This window comes from Lathamus discolor, unplaced genomic scaffold (assembly GCF_037157495.1).
Source record: "Lathamus discolor isolate bLatDis1 unplaced genomic scaffold, bLatDis1.hap1 Scaffold_66, whole genome shotgun sequence".
Lineage (NCBI taxonomy): Eukaryota > Metazoa > Chordata > Aves > Psittaciformes > Psittacidae > Lathamus > Lathamus discolor.
Genome location: NW_027069383.1, coordinates 1,618,209 through 1,630,743, shown reverse-complemented (window position 1 = coordinate 1,630,743; position 12,535 = coordinate 1,618,209). Strand labels below are relative to the sequence as shown.

The following is a 12,535-nucleotide window of genomic DNA, read 5'->3' as shown; positions in this document are numbered from 1 at the left end:
CCCACAACTACATGCCATGGTCACAACATTTCCTAAGCAAACACATATACACACACGCCAAGAGAACACTATAGACTCTGTGACACCAAAAAGACAAACTCTCTCGTGGAAGACCACTCCCAAGATGGAATGCTCTGTCTGTCTCGATCACCGGTGGGTCGATGGGACAGAGACAGTGAGGCTCCCGCAGAGCCCCAGAACGAAGTCTGACCTAACCATGGGATTCCAACACCGACCGCCGAAACTGCTGTGACAGTCCGGCTGTGAGCCCGACTCTGAAACTGTAATTGTTGCGATGAAACACCCTCCCTTTCCCTCTCCCCCGTGCTACCTTTCAAACTCTTGCCTGCCATCCTGACCTCATCTCCTGCCCTCCGGCTCCAAAAAGGAGTCCATCTATTCAGGTTCCGCAGTGGCGTGGGTCTCGAGCCAGCCTCATGGCTCGGAGCTCCCATGTCACAGTCCCAAAAAAGTTTCCAAGTGGTGCTCTGGGGCTCCCCTCCCCTGCAAGACCTGAGAGAGTAGAGACGAGTGACCGTCGCTCTGGGGAGAAGTGACTGACCCTGCAGTCATTCTCCTTACCTCCCCGACTCCCTGCGAGTACTCATCCGACACCAAAGGCGACTGCGCAGCAGCTGCGAGAAAGACTGTGAACCCTGCCATCGTACTGGGCTATGGTGTCAGTCGCCAGCCCAGTATAAAACCCTCTTAGCTTCGTACATCCCCTCTAACTGTGCGGCTTCGCCTCTCCCGATGCGGATGTGAAACCTGAGAAATAAATAGAAATGAATGTCTGCCGATACGGTGCTCAAAATGTCGGCCTTCTCCGTGCTAAGCCCTCCTGCCGCTGAGTTACGTCACCCTTTGACGTTTCAAATGAAAAAATGCCTTCCGATACTAAAAACTATTTTGCATTGAGCTGCTGCTTCAGCCGGTTAATGGCCTCTCACTTTAACTGGCAAGGGGGCTGGACAGAGTCAGCTCTGGGCAGACATATATTGAAAGAACAGAGCTGTAAAAACAACCTGGAGCTATGCCCTGAGAGATTACTGAATTTGAGACTCTGAGGCACGACCCCCAGCTGTGCTTTAGCTTTATAAAGCCATAAAAGCTCAAACTGAATAATAACCTGCTCCCTTTACCTGCCCAAAGACACTGCCTCTTTAACAGCCTTTCTTCCCCACCGACCTTACAACTCCTTCCTGCTCCTCTCCGGGCATGCTCTTTCAACTCACTTTTCACGAGGGCAGAGGTCCAAAGCCACACTTGAGACAAACCCCTTTTTGGCTCACCAGTACATTCCTTCTCTAGCCATATACCTTTTCTTCATCTGTAAAAAGGAACGGGAATGATACACCGTTAACCAGGACATCAAGCAAAGATTACCTTTGCCACAACTCCTCCCCCTGAGAACAGCTGCAAGTTTCTTCTTGCCTCACCACCACCACTTGCAAATATAACACCTAAAAAAACTCTACACAAAGACACTTACTAATGCACACACTGGTAAGCCTTAACATGAGCTGAAGGTCTTCACTGAAACAAGACCAATTCAAGCCTACCCCTAAAAAAACCCACCTGAAACAAACCACAAAGCTCTAAAGCCAAAAAACCTGAGCTAACACCAGAGAACACATCCTGATGAGAGCTGAACCCTAAATGAGCTCCCTGAGTAAAGACTGTGCCTCATATACCACAAGCCCCACCCGCAGCTCCTCCCTCAATGGGCTGGGGCAGGTGAGTGGCAAACCACCACCTGGGATAAAAGCACCCTGATAAGCCACAGCTCGGTCTTTGTATTACCTGGCTCTGGTTCTGTGGCTGCTCCCTGGTTGTACCGAAGCTGATCCTTGGCTGTTTGGTGAGTGCCCTGCTTGTTCTGCAATTGCTTGCTGTTTTTTCCGTGGGTATTCCTTGGCTTTGATTTTTTGTTGCGTTTTCTCTGGTTCAGATAGGTGAGACTTGGAGATTCAGACTTTGGGGCTGAGGCTCGGGGACTGAAACTCAAGGGCTGAGACTGGGGCTGAGAATCTAGGACTCAGACTCTGTGGCTAAGACTATGTCTGAAACTGTGGCTGAAACTCTGTGGGTGAGAGTGTGACTGAGACTCTGGGCCGCAGATTTTGGAGCTGATGCTGTTGGACTCAAGCTCTGTGGCTGAGACTGTTGCTGACACTCCATGGCTAAAACTATGCAATTCAGACTCTGGGGCAGAGACTGTGGAGAAGACTGGAATTCAGACTGTGGCTGAGACTCTTTAGCTAAGACTCTGGGATTCAGACTTCGGAGCTGAGGCTGTAACTGAGACTGTGGCTAAAACCATAAAACTCAGACTTTGGGGATGAGCCTGCAGCTGAAATTTTGTGGCTAAGACTCTGGGATACCGAATTAGGGGAATAGACTGAAGCTTAGACGCTGTGGCTCAGACTGTGGCTAAGACTCTGAGAAGGGACTGACTGATGCACTGCAGATGAGACTCTTGTGCTGAGACTGTTCCTAAAACCATTGCTAAGACTCTAGGATTCAGACTTTAGGGATGAGACTGGCTGAGACTCTGAACCATAATCCCTAACCCTAACCCTAATATATGTAAAGGAGCCCTAAGCCTAACCCCTAGCCCAAACCTTAACCCTAAACCCTAACCCCCTAATCCTAACTACTAATGTGAACACTAACCCCTAACTCTCAACCATAATCTAACCATAACCATAGCCATAACTCTGACCTTAAACCTTAATACTAACCCTAACTCTATCCCCTAGCTCTAATCCTAACCCTAAACCTAACCCCTAACCCTAATAATAAACATAACCCTCACCCTAACCCTAACAGCAAACCTCACGGTAACCCTAACACGAACGCAAAACCTAACCCAAACCCTCATCCTAATGCTAACCCTAAGCCTCACCCCACCCCAAACCATAACCCACACGCTAAACCTAACATTAACCCTCACACTAACCCTCCCACTCACCTTAACCCTAACAGTAACCCTAACCCTACCCCTATCTCTGCCCACTTTGGATTAGCCACACCCACGAACGTGATTCTGCCACCTGAGGTCAACCCTAACCGTAACACCTAACCCTAACCCCTAACACTAACCCTAAACCTAACCCTAATCCCTAACCGTAATCCTAATCCCTAACTGTAACCCCAACCCCTAACTGCAACCCTAACTCTAACGCTAACCCTAACCCCTAACACTAAGCCTAAACCTAACTCTGGCCACATAGGGTTAGCCAGAACCACAAGCATGACTCCGCCACCCGATCTCAACCCTAACACTAACCCCTAACAATAACCCTAACACTAACCATAACCCCTAACCTTAACAGTAACCCCAAACCCTAACCCTAACTATAATCCTGATTCTAACACCTATCGCTATCCCTAACCCAACATGGGTTTATAGATGTAATGGATGTAAGGGAGCCCTATCCCTTATAGAACTATAGAAATCCCACACAAGTGTTTCACAGAAGAGACAACCCCCTGCAAAAAAACGTATGTATGAAACCCAGCACTCACAGTGACTGCAGCCATTAGCGAGGGCCTGTGCTTGAGCTACAACAGGAACTAAGAGTCACCTCAGTGCAGGACACGACTCCGTGATGAAGCACAGAGCCTGCTGGACCCCTGCACAGACAACGCACAGCCAGGAGCCTGTCCACAGAGCACTGGGACAACCTGGAAACGAGAGACTGCCCAGTTCTGGAGAGGAAGAACTCCTGGACTTTATGTTGGATTAAGAGTAACGACTGGGAGAGCTGGGGATGCATGTTCAACAGTGCAAGTAGAGCGTGCCTGTGCAAGACAAGTGGACCATCTGTTTCAAAGACTCTTCCGTTAGGCATGATATTTACTATCAGATGTAAGAACCATAACAGCAGATACACCGGAAAAAAATACTAATCATTATACAGCTTCTCTGTCTATAAAATACTGAAAGGGATATGGTCATCCATTATCAAAAAGAACTGTGTTCCTCATACCAAGTAAATGCTTTTATTTCAGGTGTGTTTTGTGGAAAAACCCTGTGAAGGAGATGGTCTTTCAGTACTGAATATCATTGAGACTAAAAAGGGTAGCTGCTTGCCTGGACTTTTCTCATCCTTTAGACACGAGGAGCCAGAGGCAGCCCCCACACTGCTGCAGGGCCCCTTCAGAGCTGCCTGCTGATGCAGACGCTGGGACTAGCGGCAGCTCTTTGTGTCACGTTGAGAAAGGATGCTCTCAGCATCATTGCCAACACACTGGAGAGCTGGAACGGGCCACTTCCAGCAATGTATTTGTACTCCCTTGCTGCACAAACAAGACGACCAGAATCAGCTTTGCCATTTAAGCCTCTCTTCCCTCGTGTGTTCTTCCTCATTCCAGACAGCTCACTGATAGCAGTGGTTTTCCTCAAGCATAGCCCATGGCAGCCAGCATGGGGAGCCAGGGAGGAGGCAGGATGGCACTGACACCCAAAAACCTCTGAGCAGTCAGGAGCTGGCAGGTCAGGAGCCAGGTCTGCCCAGAAACAAGACACTCAAGGCAGTGGGCAAGCTGAAAGCAGGCAAACAAGAGGAGAGTCTTTTCACACAGCTATTTTGTACAGCGGCGGATAAATACAGAGCTCTCTAAGGTCACTTCTCAGTGAAAACTGCTCACAGAGATGGTCAGAAATCCCATGAAGTAACACCTCAGAAAGATGCACTCACACAGCTTAGTGCCCAACCTCACCAAGTGCTTGAAAATCACACTAGAAATCCTGCTCCGAGACAAGAAAAACACTTTTTAGGGCTATATTGATCACAAAGAGCTGGTGGCAAATAGGACAGCTGCCAAGCTGATCCAGTGCTCTTTGGATTACAGTTGCAATAGAAAGCTAAAATCCACTGGGAGAGAAACCAGGGATGCAGCTCTAATGAAAACCTAGCAAGCCACAGCTACTTCAGATTCAGAGAAGTAGATTTCAACTCCAAACTGAAATGCAGTGCTCATTTGTTAACTGCTTTCTCCACTTTCAGTCGCAATTCTGAAGCAAAGGCAGTTGCCTTTCTGTACCTGAAGCAATGGGAACAGAGCACAGCAGCACAGTCAGGATACAGAGTTAAGATGCATTTTGAGAATTTTCACATCAAATCGTTTTAGACTGCAGAAAAATTACTCAGAACTTTCCTGGCAAGTTCCATGGATAACTCCATGCTGAGAAAGATGGGGAGACATCACCAGGCACACTCCTCAGCTGGGGCCCTCACTGACTTTACTGCACCTCCAGAACAAGAACCTTGTTCTGCACTTCTTGCCATGACTGAAGTTGCCATCCCTAAGGAGGAACTCAAGTACAGGGCTTACAACTATGCAGTTTCTCTTCTCCAGGCTCAACAGCCCCACCTTTCTCAGCCTGCCTTCATACAGGAGGTGCTCCAGCCCCTGATCATCCTCGCGGCCCTCCTCTGGACTTGCTCCAACAGCTTCATGTACTTTTCATGTTGAGGACACCAACATGTGCTGTAGCACAGCACAATACAGCACAGAATAGCACAGCATACCACAGCATCGGATGGCATGGCATGGCATGGAATAGCACAGCATAGCATCGCATGGGGTGGCATAGCATGGTATAGCACCACATAGCACAGCACAGCAGAGCGTAGCACAGCACAGAACAGCATAGCACAGAATAGCTCATTGGGAAGGGACCTACAACCACCAACTAGTCCAACTGCCTGACTAATTCAGGGCTGACCAAAAGTCAAAGCATTGTCCAAATAAACGCCTCTTCAACACTGACAGCCTTGGGGCACCAACCACCTCTCCAGGAAGCCTGTGCCAGCCCCTGAACACCCTCCCTGTGAAGAAATGCTTCCTTCTATGAATTGTGAGCCTCCCCTGACTCCCAGCTGTCCTGTCCCTAGATCCCAGGGAGAAGAGATCAGCGCCTCCCTGGGGTTTTAGATCCTGACAACAGTTCTACTTCTCTTTGTTTACCAGCGCGTGTATAAACTCAAACCAGTGTTCATAAACAAAGTAAGCATTCATTTAGCCTTGTGGATTCCCTGGCATGCCTGCATTACTTTTCTAAGTCACATCTTGCCATAAGGTGACATAGATATCTCCAAAAAAAAACCCAACCTGAAAAAAAGGAAAAACTCTTGAGTCAGAGGGAAGACACAGTTAGAACTGGATAAAGCAAATTAAAGGCAGAGCAAAAGAATCCCCTTCTTGTCTGCTCCGATGGTACCTGGTTTGGGCTGTGGGTACCCATAGGTGGAAGCCTTGCATCTCTCTTTACAAGTGTTGTCTCTCTTGCTGTAAAAGCACCGCAGCTTCAGGTGCTTCTGGTGTCAGGGCAACACTTAGTGAGATTCTTAAAGCCAGCTTATAATCCGGCCTGAAGTGGGGGGGTTGGGCTTTGTTGTTTTTTTTTTCTAATAAATGTATTTCTGGATGTGTTTCAGAGAAGAACCTGGATCTTAGCGTGGTGGAATAAATCCCTGGAAAGCTTGCCAATTATTGCTGCCCAGTTGTTCTGGGTTCAGCTCTAACAGTTCTTTTTCTCCTTCTTAGCCACCAACTTAAAATGAGTTCAGAATTTTTATAAAGGATGCACAAAAGCTTTGATTCTTCATTGTCTTACATTTTGGTGCTTGGGTTTTTTTGTTTTTTCTTTTTTGATTTGTTTTTTCCCAATTCTTGTGCAGTATTATCTTAGGGTTGTACGAAACCTTCACGGAGATCCTACTGCCCTGACAGTGGAGTATCCCAGTGTCCTGGGTTGAGCAGCAGCAGTCATTTTTCTCCTTCTTAGGAGCTAGTACAGTGCTGTGTTTTGATCTTTTGGCCTGGGAACAGTGCTGATAACGCCCATGTTTTCAGTTGCTGCTCGAATGTTTGGTCTGGCCAAAGACTTTCTGAGCCTCCTGCTCTGCTAGGAAGGAGGGGAAGCTGGGAGGAAGCAGAGACAGGACACCTGACCCAAACTGACCAAAGAGGTGTTCCATACCACAGCACGTCATGCCCAGGAGGTAACCGGGAGTTACCCGGAAGGGTTGGGACTGCAGGGTTGGAGGAGGTATCGGTCGGTGCTCGGCTGGGGGGAGTGGGGCGAGTTATCAGTCAGCTGGTACTGAGGTGTTGTATTCTTTCCTCTTGTTATTTCCTTTAGCACTATTATTATTGGTGGTAGCAGTAGTGATTTGTGTTATACCTTAGTTACTGCACTGTTCTTATCTCAACCCGTGGGAGTTGCATTCTTTTTGATTCTCCTCTCCATCCCTCCAGGAGCAGGGGGAGGGCAAGAAGGGGGGGAGTGAGTGGACGAGGTTTGTGGTTGGGTTTAAACCACGACACCCAGACACACTGGTGAACCCCAAATGTGGTTTTACACAGGGGTCTCACACCCTTCAAACAGTCACGTACCACACACTTGGACCAAGCACTAGCACCCTCACTACCAATTACTAGTCCCAGTCAAACTCTGCCAGGCGCTCATGCTACTTCTGCTGCAGTCCTGCTCTTGCCTACTGATGCAGATGTCCCTGGAGCCAGTCCTGCAAGAGATACTGAGTAATGGTGTGCGGGATATTGCGAGGGTTTCAAAGACATGCTGGAGGGGATGGGATTCTGCCACTACTTCTGCTGTGCTGCAATACCCCTTCTCCTTCACAGACAGCTCTAAGATACCCTCAAGAAAAGTCCTAGTTCCAGGGCTGGGTTGAAGTTTCCAGTAAAAGTCTACTATTGCATCAGATGACAGTGTACATACAAATATATATACATACATACTTAAAAGACCTATTAATACTTTAAAGACTGGCTGATCTAGTAGTTAGGGGGAAGAGAGTCTTCGTAACATACCTTGTGGGTCCCACCAACCAGGGTCCCAAACACCAGTGACAAGAGGCAGCAAAGATGCCATCCCAGGGGGATCAGTCTCCTGAGAGGGGGGAGGAAAAAACAACCCAAAAATGCCACAAGTCCCCTTCCCACTTCCACCACTGGGGAAGATTGGGAAGCATGCACGTCAGCATTGCAGAGCCAGAGGTGCCGGCCCCATCCCTTCCTCTTGGACATGAAATTCACCTTCCCAAAAACCACAGCTGGGATGGGAAACCATCGTTTAAGACAGGAGATCACCAGCAGGGCAGGAAAGCATTGCGAGGGGCAGCTGCTGTGTCTGACAAACCAAAGGCCTGAGGGGCTGCTGAAGCAGCCAGGACTGGTGGAACTGGGGCGGAACCCGAGGGAGGGGGCAGTTGGCCCCCGCCCAAGCAACACTGACCAACTGCCATGGCAGGTACAGCAGCAGCTCCTGCTCCTCCTGCCCTCCAGGTAACCCCCAGCCGCCTCTGCCTGCCAAGCTCTCACCCCAGCACCTCTCTGCTTCTCCCAACAGAGAGGCTCCCTCTCCAGCTGCCCATGGCATCGGAGGTGCCCAGAGTGTGCTTCACTGCTCCGGCCATGCCGCCTTCTGTGCGTGCCTGTGCGCTGCCCTCTGTCCTGCGGCTGCCGGTCTCCACTGAGCCTGCCCAGGTCCAGCAGCTCCCCAAGGAGCCAGCAGCAGTGGCAGGGCTGGACAGCAGTGAGGACACCGTCCCGAACGTCTGTGATTTGACTGACTCACTCAGTGCTCTCCCTGACGTGTTCGAGAGCTCAGTGGTGGGCGGTTGCCACACAGAGCCAGCAGCAGTGGCAGGGCTGGGGAACAATCAGATCTTATATAAAGGTGACCGTATTCACCTTTGGAACAGGGAGAACTGCTGAGACTTCCAGGGTATGTAAAAAGCGCTTTGATATAGAATACGACGACTCCCTAGGTTGGACCACTGCGTACAACAGAAACATTGGACTGATTACATAGATGACAAGAGTGAGGTCACGAAAACAGCCAATATTCTCCTGATCGTAAACAGCCACACAACCACTTCTAAAGAACGGGAAAAATGACAGCTCGTGCCGATATTTATCAAGAAGTGTTCCCAACCTTTCACTCTGGCATGCCAATTCGAAATAAAATCGACTGCATGGCCAGTCATTATGGCAAATCTTTACCAGATACCTAGCCTAAATCCAGACTGTACCCTATCTATGTCTTGCATGAGTGCAGTGTTCCTACTCTTTTAATATCCAGGAAGACAGTGCTTTATCTTGTGTACGATATGTAGTAGAGAACCACAGATAGAGATGAGCCTGTAGGCAAATTAACATTAAAATACCAGAAGATCAATCCTCTAAAAAATGTAATTTGAACCTTTCCTTCAGGGGAAAGAGGGAAGGGGGAATTTATTGAGAACACACAGTTGGAGCCGGTACTCAAGATAAGACCTGTAAGATACATGTAAGACCTCGCTGGGGGAAATACCCCACAACAATATCTGGTAAAAATAACACCCAGATTCTGATCTGTGCCCAAAGATATGGAAGCGTATTCTATCCTAAACTTTTCTTTAAGGGGCCTAAAAACTATACCCCTGAGATAACAATATCCCAAATAAGACCAGATCAAAATCAAATTTTAATTAACTGTTCTCAGAAGGAAACTTGCCGACTTGGTCTTGCAGTTGCCGAACCAAGTACTCTAGCATTTAACTGGAAACAAGGACTTGACAGAATAACAATCAGGCTGAGAGTGGAAGTCTCCACACATGCTACACCTACTCCCTTCTCTCCTACACACTTCTCCCCTTTAGAATGCTCAGTCAAATATCACAACCTCTCATTTGCAGGACCTTATGTGGTAAGGCAATCAAATGAACAAAAATTCATGCTAGACCCCAAATACTCTTTAAAGAAAGTGGTGGTAAAGCTACAAGCTTATATCTCAACCATAAAATCAGAATGTAAATCCTTTAGTAATGAAAGCCTTATAGGATGGGGAACCTGGATTCAGTCTAGAACACCCCGTACTACACCTAGAAGGGATTAGACGTGGTCTTGAACTCCACTGATCAAGAAGTCTTGATGTACTGTAGGTTACCCTGCTCTTGCAGGGGGGTTGGACTAGATGATCTTTTTAGGTCCCTTCCAACCCTTGGGATTCTGTGATTCTGTGATTCTGTGAAATAAATTAAGTACAGTCACCTCAGAGCTGGGAAATCTAGAAATTCCACTCAGATCGTCTCTCCTTACCATTGCTGAAACACAGCGGCTGGTAAGTGATCTTACAACAGGGTTAGCAGAACACACCTCCCAGGACCTTCCCAGGACCTATATCGTGTTACTACCTTCCTAGGGAATTTGCGAGGAAAAGTGCCCCTAGCCTTAAGCTGTATTCAGTCACAACTTCGGTTACAGTCTGTTGCAGTGGCTATTATTAGGGAAGGAGAAACAGGACTTCTGCACAACAGGTACAAACAATTATTGCCAGAAATCATGCTACCACAAAGTTCAAGAAAACATTTCAAGCATGCTGGAAACTAGTAAATTTCATGTATAACCCATTTCAAAGACAAATCACTGCTTTTGTATTGACAATTGAGCATGCCAAAATATTAGACATATTTCCTGTATTGTCTCTAGGGAAGATACACCGGGATGATGGGCCACAATGTATGGGCAAGATTTAACACTAGGACCCAAAATTGACAAACGGGAAGTACAGAACCATGTACCTCAAGAGAACACTTAGGGTTTACCTGTGAAAATCCTAGAACTGAAAACAAAGATCTTTGTCTCGATACTGAGGATAGTACTTGCATTTTCTAAATCACCCGTCACTCATGCAAGATCCCAAGTGTATTATATTGGACAAGGATGTGCTTGTGTAAGAACCGTGTGTGAGAATGTAACAATTGATAGCTGTATTGAAGAAACAAATGCTACTAACTTTTGTGTGTGTAATCTTACCAAAATCATTGGATGCGATTTTAACTATACCATCCCTGTAACTACTAATCAACTACTACACGATACCTATGTGTTACACCATGATATATCTGCCCTACAGATTGGGATGAAAATAGAAATGCTAAAGAAAGTGTTCTATCACCCAGACCTCGAGAAGATGATACGGAAGGCCAATGAAACTTCTCACCAAGCAGTATGGACTGTTACGCATAATGTAGAAGAAATTAAAGAAATCATCACCGACACCAAGAAAACCGGAGAGCACCACTAGTAGGAAATTTTCTTGGTAGGGACAAAATGGCAATCTCCTAGAGCAACTCAACTTTTGAAGATACTGGTCCACCCTGTGCTTGTGCTACTACTGACTACGGCTTTATTAACAGTTGTTAATTTGTGGAGGTGGTGGAAAGTTCGTACGGTAGCTCAACAAGTGTGCATACTATGGACTGTGCAAAAGAATTTGCACTGTTTGAAAGAAAAGGGGGGAAACTGAGAGCAAGCCATTAGGCCTTAGCTGAAATAACTTGACTTTTTAGCAGGAGTGTGACTTAGCACCGAAACATGAATGCTCGCTCAACAGGGGGCCCCTCTGAGGGTGGGAACCTGCCCTTCTGGTGGGGCATGATAAACAATGCATTAGAATTCTGGCCTGTGGGCACCTTGCATCTGCTTCCAGAAATTGCTTCTAAGCAGCGACATTCCTAATGGTAAGGCATGATAACAATCTTAACAAAGAACTAAGCAAGTAGCTCACAGGTATTAGCAGTTGAAAGCTCAAAGGTAACCAACAGACTGTCACTGTAGCCCTAACCCAAGTTAGGGGCTAGTAGCAGTAGGACAAGAGGACTACAGTTCTATAACTTACCCAATTGTATGTGTCCCCACCACTGGGCAGCCGTGTTCTGGGGTGTGCAGAGACTGTGCCTTCAGTGGCCCTGGCACTTGCTGCGCTTTACCTCACATGCGACTTCTCCACTGAGCTCTGCAGCTGGATGGGGCAGCTCCTTTGCACCAGCTCCCTCCTGCTTTCCTTGGGGAACTGGGCTGCACCAGGCACAGAGAAGCTTTCTCTTCAGTGCCTACAAACACAAGTTACACACTATGTAATAACTCCTCCGCTTTATGACAAGTCCAAGCAGCGTCTAACGTGATCACCCTTCCATAAGAGTTTTGCACAGAACAGTTTCAAAATGAGAGTTATGAAACGAGAGATATAAACACGATGAAGGTGTTGACCAAAGGGTTAATGAGACTTCTGAGAAAAGGGACCAGTTCCCAACTCCCTGCAGCTCAAAGCAGGAACCAGAGCTGAGAGGATCTGAATGACCAAAGAGCAAGTGGAGGAGGAAACCTGAGAGCAATGGGAAGGCCACATGTCCGGATAGTCTGCTGGGAAGATGTCCTTAGACATGGCCATTTGATCAGGAGTGGAGGAAAAACCTTAATGATGAGGGTGATGAAATTATAGACACAGTACGTGTAATACAAGTACAGCAGGGAGATCAAGATTTCTACTCTTGCCATTAATACACTGCCTGGAATTTCTCATTCTGTTATGGTGGGAAAATATTGCCAGGTCTTGAATGTACACAAGTGATTGAGCTGATGGAAATGTGCTTGTATATTTGTGTGCATATTTCATTTACACAGACATCAACTGATGACTGACAGGCCTCCAGGCATTAAAACAAGATCATTT

At 47.3% G+C, this 12,535-nt stretch overlaps 1 long non-coding RNA gene across 1 annotated transcript; it reads right to left on the bottom strand.

The window, feature by feature from the left end:
* Positions 1 to 271: 271 nt before the first annotated feature.
* On the bottom strand, positions 272 to 1,642 carry LOC136006769 (uncharacterized). Its single transcript, XR_010609257.1, has 3 exons — positions 1,493 to 1,642; positions 1,236 to 1,330; positions 272 to 768 (listed from the first exon to the last, which is right to left on the bottom strand). It is a non-coding gene; the product is annotated as an uncharacterized LOC136006769 (long non-coding RNA).
* Positions 1,643 to 12,535: the final 10,893 nt, after the last annotated feature.